Source organism: Lissotriton vulgaris, chromosome 11 (assembly GCF_964263255.1).
Source record: "Lissotriton vulgaris chromosome 11, aLisVul1.2, whole genome shotgun sequence".
Taxonomy (NCBI): Eukaryota; Metazoa; Chordata; class Amphibia; order Caudata; family Salamandridae; genus Lissotriton; species Lissotriton vulgaris.
The window spans coordinates 414,362,826-414,373,053 of NC_141699.1; the positions used below are offsets into that span (position 1 = coordinate 414,362,826).

At 47.5% G+C, this 10,228-nt stretch overlaps 1 long non-coding RNA gene across 1 annotated transcript; it reads right to left on the bottom strand.

Moving 5' to 3' along the window:
• Positions 1 to 2,784: 2,784 nt before the first annotated feature.
• Positions 2,785 to 5,722, bottom strand: LOC147679907 (uncharacterized). Its single transcript, XR_015301016.1, has 3 exons — positions 5,617 to 5,722; positions 4,737 to 4,865; positions 2,785 to 2,944 (listed from the first exon to the last, which is right to left on the bottom strand). It is a non-coding gene; the product is annotated as an uncharacterized LOC147679907 (long non-coding RNA).
• Between the last annotated feature and the right edge of the window lie 4,506 nt (positions 5,723 to 10,228).

Below are 10,228 nucleotides of genomic sequence, written 5' to 3' on the forward strand. Positions count from 1 at the left end.
GGAAGGTCTAATACCGGGTAGAAGTGGTTGGGACAAAATCCGCGCGGAAAAGCCTTTAGTTTTGGCACTTTTTGTAACTTAGGGTTCGTTAGGGTTAGCCCTAGCAGCAGGATTGCATGTGTATCGGGGTGTTCTAGATTTTTCAAACTGAGTTCTGGGGTCTTAGAGCACTCGTGAGAATGTGTAATTTTGGTTGCAAGTCATTTGAAGAAAATCCATGGTGGGAAAGGGGGGATTTGGCATAGTTAAAGAAAGCCTTTGCCACTATTCTTAACTTAGGGTTCGTTAGGGTTAGCAGTATTTCTATTGCATGTGTTTGAGTGGGGGGGATTTCGAGTCTTGGAGCGATGCTGGCTATGGCTACTTTTGCTTGGTTGCTTGCAAGTGGTTTGAATGCAATCCACGGTGGGTAATGGGTAATTAGGGTACTTCGGCCTACTTTTACTTTCAAAGTAAGTTTTGTCACCAGTTTTCTGCTAGGCCTCGTTTTTTGAGATTTGATTGGGGGTCTTCTACATTTTTGCGACTGGCTTTAGTAAGGGTCTGGGTGGGAGCACTGCTAGGAAGATCTATTTTTGTTCTAAAACACAGTTTACAGTACACCTAGCTTGAGGGGCAAGATCCGCTACATTAATTTGCCCATACTTATTTATCCTTCAAAAGGTGACTCAGAGTACGCACTTTCAAAAACATTGTACTGTCTACTAGGAAAAACAAATTGTGACTTTTTGCACTCCACAGCCTACATACCTTATATTTATTTATCAGTGGTGTTGTAATATTATATCACTTCCTGTTTTTCGTTGAATAATTACAGGCCGGGTTTCAGTCTCTGCAATGGGGAAAAAAGGATGGAGTCAGGCTTCACAGTAGCGAGCCACAATTCAGCATCAGGCAGGCAGTGGACAGGGTGTCTTCTGGTGACCAACATCGGTGGACGAAGCGTCGGCTGCAATGGAGGAGTGCCGCTAATAGGAGGATTTTTTTTCTGCGGGCAACTTACTTACCACTTCCAACAGGACCACTACAACCACATAGATACAGTATCCCTTGCCTTTTTCTCTGACTGTGACTGCATTTCTTGGCTCTCTCTCGGCTTCTACATTGATCCCTTAACACATCACTTAGTCCACTCCACTATCTGCACCACACATAGTCATTTGTAAGTGCTCCTACGTAATTCGCAAGTCGCAGCACACCCCAGGCCGTAGAGGACTGGGATGGCCCCAATGATGAAGCATGTCACCAAGGGGCAACCCTGGTGAGTGAGGGGACACCTAGAAAAAAAGCAATTTCTCCTTTTCTATCTACTATACCTTCTGTCAGGTTACGCAGCCCCTAAGCGCCTACCGTACTATGAAACTACATTTCCCATGAGTAGGCGGGAGACTTGCAGACTATTTAGTGAGACTATATGAGAGTACCCTTGTATGTTAGGACATCACTTCACTGATGCCTGTCTTGTCTTCTCTTACAGGTATCCTTTCCCTGCTGACCCTACCTTTACCCATCCCACATTTTTTATTTTAGTTTGTTATTTTTCTCCCCCGCCTAATGCCTCGAACACCCTGTGTTTACACTTCTGGGTGTTGGTGACATTTGGAGGTGGAACCATATTTGCATCGACTGGATCACGGGGAGTAAACCTGACACCTTCCAGACCAACCCCATTGAGTGTTGTTGTGAATGGATTTATAGTGACCAGCAAGGCTCTCGGGTATCTGGCTACAGAGACCTTATGTTGAATATCATTATCAATAATTCCACACAGGCCCTGTACTGTCGCATTCTTTCTTTCCACAGTTGTCGATGATATATTCTTACTCTGCTTGACAAAGAACCATTGCTAATGTGAAAGAACTTCAACCGAATTAGTAGTTATACTTTACCATTTGTTAGGCTACAATGTGGCACTGCTCTACTGTACTTCTGTCACCTGCTATATTCTCAGTTGTACCGTTGAATTGCTCAGGAGGACAAACCAGATTTCATTTTCTTTTTTTTCATAGGCATGCAACTGCCACTGTGTCACACCACTAGTACCACCGCTATGAGGAAATTTTATCCGACCAAGATTGCCAACGTTATTCGGTGTTTCCCATGGAGCCAGCCCTGGGCCTAGCCCTACTTTCAAACACAAATTACAGGTAAGATAAGCGTTTGGTGGTTTGGGGGTATAATGGAGTATTAGTACGAGAGACGAGAGACTGAAGGTAGTACTACTAAAGTCCTAGGACTCTTGGATTCACTTCACTTAGTCTGTGAGAGGCACTTAGTGTTGAAAACATTTGGGCATTTACACTTAAAGGAAGAAAATGGAACTAAACTTTCAGGAAAACAGTCAACGTTAAACCCCCACCCACCAGGCAACCAGTAAAAAACAGGTATGCTCAGATAAAGTTTGAAAAAGTATATTTATATCCCTAACAAAATAATCTCCCGCAAGACCCTCCCTAACCCCAACGATTGTCCTTCAAAAGTCCCCAAAAACCCAACTCCCAATTCCCACCCCCCAAAAGTCTCTAAAAAAGGGGCAAGGGACACTATGGGTGGATGCTGTTAACTTTTTGGGCCAGGGCATCATGCTCCTCGCGGAGCAAGGCGAGCTCCTGCTGAAGGCGGGACACCATCAGGGTAGTGCGGCGCAGGCGTGCCTTCACTGCCTTGCAGGTGCAAGGCCTGTGAGAAGCAGCTGTTGGCCTTGCTGCTCGGCGGTGGCGTTTGCCTTTGGCAGCCCGGCTCAGTCTCGGTGGACCACTGTGCTGGGTGGCAGCCCGTGGGGCCACGGAGGCCGATGCAGACGACGTTGTCGTAGTTGTCGACTGCACACTTTCCACGTCCTCCAGGGCCACCAGCCGCCGATATTCCGCAACAGTGGCCTCGATCCTCCGTTGCCGGGCCGCTCTAGCCAGCTCCTTCCTCCTTGTTCGTTTGGAAGGAGAACCTATATGAAGAAAGAAAGACATAGTCTGTAACCAATGCTCTTTAAGATTAACTCAATCATTCAGCAGAAATTTGTGCTGCAGTACAACTAGCAACTTGCAAGCGCATTACATAACTATTGAGGCCAGTATCTATCTAACCTCACACTTCTTCATCCTTGCTCTAACATTAGTGGGAGTTTAAGGAACAAATTCTATGAGCACTGTGGACTTCCATTGGAGTCGACTATGAAAGTACACCAGTCTTATTCTTCTTCTTATCTCTTGTTTTGGAAAATTGGTACGTTATTTTCTGCAAGCCGGCATAATGCCAGCGCGGTAAACTTGCACCCGAGAAAAAGAGACGCACGCCATGAGGAGTGACCTAGACTTGCGTTGCCGTTGCGTTACTGTACCCGTCCAGTACATGCAGGTGGTGAATCTCTTACTTTTCTATTACGGGTGGCACTGAGAATACTCTGTTACAACTCAAGGGCTACTGCTTAATTAATTTAACTTTCACCCTACAGTGGAAATGAGTACTAGAAATGGAAAATTGAAGAAGATAAATAATCTGATTATCTATCACTTCACATGGGATGTTTTTGCTTATATATGGGATGACTTTAGGTGCTTTGCTTTTTATTGAGTGACCAGTGATACATCCACACATGAATGACTGAGTACTACTAAACTTATTAAGAGAGGTAGGGAGTGGCCACCATAATAACCGGATCTATGCAGTGCTTGCAATACAAACTACTGCTACTATTTATGGTAGTATTTGGACAAAATTAAAAGTTCTTTTCCTTGCCTTTCCTACACTGGAACGGACGTGCGGGTGCAGTGTTACATGCTCTTCAAAGTTACACTTAGTTCATCCACTGACCATCTACTCTCTCTAGATCATGGGTACTCACAAACTTTCTCTCAGGGGCTACATTTACAGTGTAGTTTGGGGCCGAGGGCCGCACTGGTGGGGGCGGAGTCAGAGGGGGCGGGGCTAAAGCAAAACGATAACTTGTGACCATGAGGTTGCACACAGGTCCCTGCAGCAGATGCCCTCATCCACTGAGCCACCAGACCCAGCATTTACATACATCTCTCTCCCTCCTGCTCTCCCTCCTGCCCTCCCTCCATCTCTCTCTCCCTCCTGCCCTCCCTCTCCCTCCCCCTCTGTCATCTGACTGTGTGTGTGTCTATCTGTGTCAGCCTTCAGCCCGGGTTGAGACCGCTTCCTCAACGCGCACACACAGACAACAACACCAAAGTACTTAACAGGTCTTTAAAAGACCATTAACATATTATTGAGGCTTTGTTTGTTTTAGCGCCCCTGCTTCTCCACCCTGACAATCACTGCTTGCCCGGCCCCACAGAGCAGAGGCTTTGTTCTATTTCACCTCTTTGTGGCCTTGCATCTCCACTCTGCTCTGTGGGGGCCGGGGGAGCAGTGATTGTCAGAGTGGAGATGCAGGGGCGCTAACAGGTGAAATACAAAAAAGCCTCTGCTCTGTGGGGGCCGGGGGAGCAGTGATTGTCTGCAAGGTCTGCGCACCGCCAACGAAGGCTTGCCGGGCCACCACCGGCCCGCGGGCCGTACTAGGAGTACCCCTGCTCTAGATACACATATGCTATCTAAGAGTCAGATAGTAGCATGATCCAGGTATATGGACACATACAGTTTCTGTGTCACCCACCCAGGCTGTTGTCCTTCCACCCATCATTGCTTCATCATTCACCCAGCCATGCATCTCATATTCTTGCCTTCCCAGCTAGTCTTCAATCTCAATAAGTAAGGAATATATAAGAGCTTACCTCTGGCCGCCACCACCACCGTCTCAACTCTCACAGCTGCCGCCGCCGCCTCCTCCCCTGAAGAATCGCCCTCCGCCTCCGTGTCGAGCACCACCACCTCCACACTGGCCCCGCCACCAGATGTTCCACCTACAAAGTACATTTAGGAATGTTAGAATAAAGCACTCACTAGTCACTAGTATTTGGTCTAGGAATGAAGACATGTGAAAACAATGTAATTTGTGACTGTCTACGTTAAACTTAAAAAAAATGTCCCTTTTTCCAGGGAAGGTTGTCTTGCTGCACTTTTAGGCACAACTGATGAAATCTGTTTTTTTAACACGCACCATTTTTCTCCACACAGACAGAAGATGGACTTCTAACAACAAGATCAAGTTGAAACCAGGTGAGAGCTCGGCTCGACCACAAGAAATGTCTTCAATTAATCGTCAGCACTAACCACTTTTCCATTATCAGTTAAACGTTTAGTTTTATTATGACTTCATTTTAATAAATGTGTTTACTTTTAATAAAGCTTTTAAACTTAAATACAATCTGTGTTTTTTGGTCCAGACTAGAGTGACTGAGCGAAAGGTTTTGCAATTTTTGCAAGCATGAGTCCAGATAGAACAGTTCAAAAGACATTATGGACAATCCCAGAGGACTGCACTAAGTTGATAGAGCTATTGCTGACTAGAATCATGGGAGTTTCGCCAACCGTGCAATCTTAGTTAGCTACACAGACAGACTAATAAGAATAATCTAGTAATACCACAGGGAGTCATAGTAGAGGCAGGATAAGAATTTAGATACAGTCTACAAGAAGAGCAAAGACAATTTTGAAAAAAGTCAAATGAGGAACGCTAGGAAAAATGGGTACTAGTCTAAAATGAAAACTTACTGGGGCCAGCAGAGGAGCCCTCGCCTGCCCGATCCTGGCCCTGTTGATGAACAGCATCCGCCGCCTGCTGCTCCTGTGTCCTCCTCTCGCCCCTGGGGGGAGCTGACGTACAACATGAAAGAAAGAACAGAAAACATGGATGATTGTTGCTTGTCAATGTCAACCAAATCAAACATTTCAAAAGAACAATAACAAAATATTTCTGCGAAATTATATTGATTATGGTTACTTTTCATTTATTTGCGGACCTGTGACTTCGAAAGTCACGTAACTCACTAAACAAAGTACTGAAACATTCACCTAGGACTGGCAGGCAGCAGTCCGCAGGCAAGACGCAAAGTGACAGACAAACTCCATTGTGATTTCAGTCAGATCAGTGACAACACTAACAGTTGCCTGCTACATTACCAGTCATTTAAATAGTCAAACTATCAATCCACCGCCACTATTTTTCTTATTGTCAGGGTTACAAAGGAAGGGACAGATTTAAGCCCTTGCGGCTCTTTTGCGCCGTTCTTGCGTGACTTTTGTGACGCAGCAGCTAAACAAAAAAGGGCGCCATGGTGCGGCGTATAATATTATAACAACGTGACGCGTTTGGGAGATGCATCCCGTTATAAAGCCCTGCGCCATCAGGGGGCGTTCCGGCGCAAGGGAGGGCATTCCTGCGCTGGAACACATCCTAATAGTGGCTGAGGGAAATCTACAAAATATCAATCAGTCACCTTTAGGACAATGATGCGTCACACAAACCCTGCACCTGCTTGAAGCAGACGTACGGCTTGACCCAGCATTGGGGAGATAGGGTACCCCAGAGCATTGATGGAGCTGCGCCATCGTTGCGACGCAACTCCAGCAGTAAAGCTTCGGTGACGTTTTGGGCCCATGGTGCGCCGCATTGCAAATACGGCGCACCATGTTTGGTGGTGGTAGCGGGCCGCACAATTAATGGCGCATCCCTGCTACTTTGCAGGGATGCGACGGTAATTGCAATTCTGCCCCTTAGGGGCATACTTACTTACGCGTTCTGGCGCATCTCCAGAGATGCGCCAGATCAAATGCGTCACGCAAAACTACCCTTGCGACACGGCAGATGTGCCTCATTTACAATGCGGCGCGCCCTGGCGCAAGGGTAGGCACTTGCGTGAGGCATCTCGTCACGTAAGAGCGGCGCATCGCTGGAGTCACGTCGCCAACGCAATGCAACTCCAGTAATGCTCAGGGCCACCCAATACTTAACATGCTGTGTCAGTCCTTTCGCCTGCTTCGAGCAGACATAAGGAATTGAATTGACGTAGCAGCGTCGCAGAAGTGCCTGCGTTAAATCTTGTACATTTCACGCAGGCAATTTTGCGAGGCGCACAGCCGCTGGACCGCGGCGCCCACCCTGCGTACTAGGAACGCACCCATTGTGGTGCAGGCCCATGGCTTTATAACATGACGCATCTCCCTAGATGCGTCATGCTGTAAATGACTCGCAGGGATGCGGCACGTTTACGCCGCTGTTGCGTCACGCAAGGCAACGTAAACGTGGCGCAAGGGGCTTGTAAATGTAATCTGCCCCCTAGTGTCTAGCATTACGCAGTTCTGTAAAGTACACTCATACATAATAGTTACTCAGGCCAATGAGACCACGAAATAGAAAACAAATAAGCATAGTAGCAACGCCACTGAGAAGGAGAGCAGTGCACCTGAAATGCACAGAAGATTTTGAAATATAATTTAACTACAATGTAATCGTCATCAGCGGCATTATTGGCTTGCTCCATGTAAAAAACAAATATTTGCAATACAACAACACAGAGCAGGAGAAAACATCATAGTAGTGAGTGATTAAATGGCTACTACTACTCACCAAGCCCGGGGATCTCCAAGCCGAGCTGGTCCAGCAGGTCGCGCTCGCGGTCCAGGAGGTCCGTCCAGCGATGGGTGACCTGGCTGTAGGTGCGCTGGACCCCGTAGAGGTGGGATATGGCCCAGCACACCTTCTCCCACCGCTTCCGGCGCTCCCGCATGTTGTAGCCGCCGGCCGCGATCCTGCCGCCTCCCGCGATGGTCCTGGGCAGGCGGCGCTGGACGAAGTAGACCAGCGCGCCCACTTCCTCCGGGCTGAAGATCTCCCGTCGCGTCACCTGCTCCCCCCTCAATCTCCCGCATGCTGTCCTGCCACTGGGTCCAGCACTACTCCCCGCCGCCGCTGCGGCCCTCAAGTGCCTGGGCAGCTTCACGGCGCCTGGCTTGACCATGGTCTGGGCAGGTAAGGTAGGAAGAAGTAGAAAATTAAGAAAGAATAGGATAGGGAAGAAGAAAAGAAAAGAGTTTAAAAAAGTAGTTTAAAAGTAAAGAAAAATAGCAGAAAAGACAAAAATATACAGCTAGGAAAAGAGAGGGATAGATAAGAAGCAAAATCGTAAAAAAAAAACTGAAAACAAGCAAAGGATGGCAAAGATACCAAGAGGATTAAACACCATGCCCAGACACAGGAAATGAATGAAAAACAAGATGGCCGGCGCCCGTTCACGAGCGCGAAAGAAAGTTCGCGCGAGATTTTCCTCGCGATCTCGTGCGAACCTGTAGATTTCCCGCGCGATCTCGTGCGAACCTCTACTCGCAATGCGCTTAGTGCGTGAGATTATACATAGCGGGCGGAAACGGAAATACGTCACGGAAACAAAATGGCCGCGCCCGTACTCGACCTTGGGGTAAATTCGCGTGTTGCGCTGCAAGCGGCTCGCGAATACTGCAAAAAAACTCGCGAAACAACAAGCCGCAAAAAAATAAAATGCTCATTCGCACGAATTGGCGGCTTCCGCGGTCGGTTTCGCACGACGCCGCGCCCCGTGAATAGCGCGAAAAAAACCGAAAAACGATTTCAGCAAAAGCAAAAGCAATGAGCAGGTGCAAAAGGTCAACCTCATGATTTGTAACGATTCTTTGTAGTGCTTCCTGAGGGGGCCCTCCAGAATTCGGTTGCCTGCTTGCAACTATTTTGTGTGACCCTGCTCTGACCTTAACTGTATGCCACAAAGGTCCTGATTTACAGCTAAAGGAGCAGACAAGCAGGTGCCAGGCTGGAACTTTAAATTCTTTCAGTGACACATTAATTAGCCCCTAATTCATTATTGTCAGTTGGGGCAGGGCAGGTGTTGTAACTAATTTTGCAACAATGAAAGCACTTAGCAAGTGCAAAAGATCACTAATCAGGGCGCACTAAGGAAGCAGGTGCCAGCTAAAAAAATATTCTGTGACACATTAATCAGCCCCAAACTAATTCAGGTCACTTGAGGCAGGGAAGGTGTGCTTTGCTTTGCCGAAAATAATGTACACTGGACAACCAGAGGGTGTGGTGATGAAACAGAGGGTGGCATGGGTGGGCCAGAGGGTGGCATGAGTAGTCAGAGAGTGGCAGTGGTGACAGAGAGTGGCAGTGATGAAGAAGAGTGTCCCAAACAGGCTGGACATGTAGAAACAACAAGTTCGCAAAACTTGCGACCCGACAGGTAAGTTCGCAAATTGCGACATTGTAAAAACCCTCGCGAACTGGCAGAAACACGGGCGAACACAAAAAAAAAAAATCCGCAAATTCGCGGGAATTCGCGGATTTTGCGGATTGCGAATCCGCAAATCCGCAAAATTCGCGAACGCGAGATCCGCAAAATTCGCCCATGCTTACCTGGCTGGGTTGGTCGGTATAGTCCCTGGGTTGGTGGAAACGAGTCCCCCTCCAGTTTTGGTAATACCCGCCCTGGTCTGGTTAGGTAGTTTGGTGAGGAGTGTGGCAAGCTGTTTTTCTATTGCCATGATACTCTTCTCCAAGGGTTGAAGGTGGATTTTTAATATGTCCCTGAAAGCAGCAAGGAGTCGTGATGTGTCGCTGTCAGGCGAACTATGGCCGCTTTCTTGAACATTGCCCAATTCAGGACATTGTGGGCTCGAAGGATCTGAAGTAACAAATGTTTTGCTATGAGAAATATTCTTGGATGAGGTAGTAGTTGGCCCTTTCTTTTTGCTAATGGTATGGGGGTTTGGTTTGGTATTCCCCTTTTTGTGCTGTGCGGGCTGCTTTGGAACTGCACCTTCCCTGGCCCCCCTAGGATTGTTAGTTTGTACAGGGTCCTGAACCGGGTCTACAGAATGGATATGCTCAAGGTCAGGGGTTATCTCGAGGTTCTCAGCTGAATCCAAATCCAAATCCAGTGACAAGTTAGTAGCTGACAGATCCACCGCACTGGGGATGGAGTGGACTTGTGCTATAGTGCCAGATTGAATTAGGATAGGAATTGGGGTAGCTGAAGGCAATGGGGTTAGGGCAGTTGCTAAGGGACCCAATGAGGATTTCCGGGCAATTGCAAGGTCCTGTGAGACCCTGCGTTCTAGAACAGCGATGTTCTGGTTAATAGCCTCAGTTGTTTTAGAAATAAATAGGTCGATAGGACCTGTAAATGAGGCAGCTTTAAGGGCTGTTTTACTTCTTAAACCCCTAGTCATGGTTATAATACTTTAGGATTTCACAGTAAGTTAGAAAAAAGTCCAATGTCAGTGTTTGGAAAACAGTACCTTTATGCAGAGTCCATATGAAGATGACAGGGTCAAGGGGGGTGGCCCAGCCCAG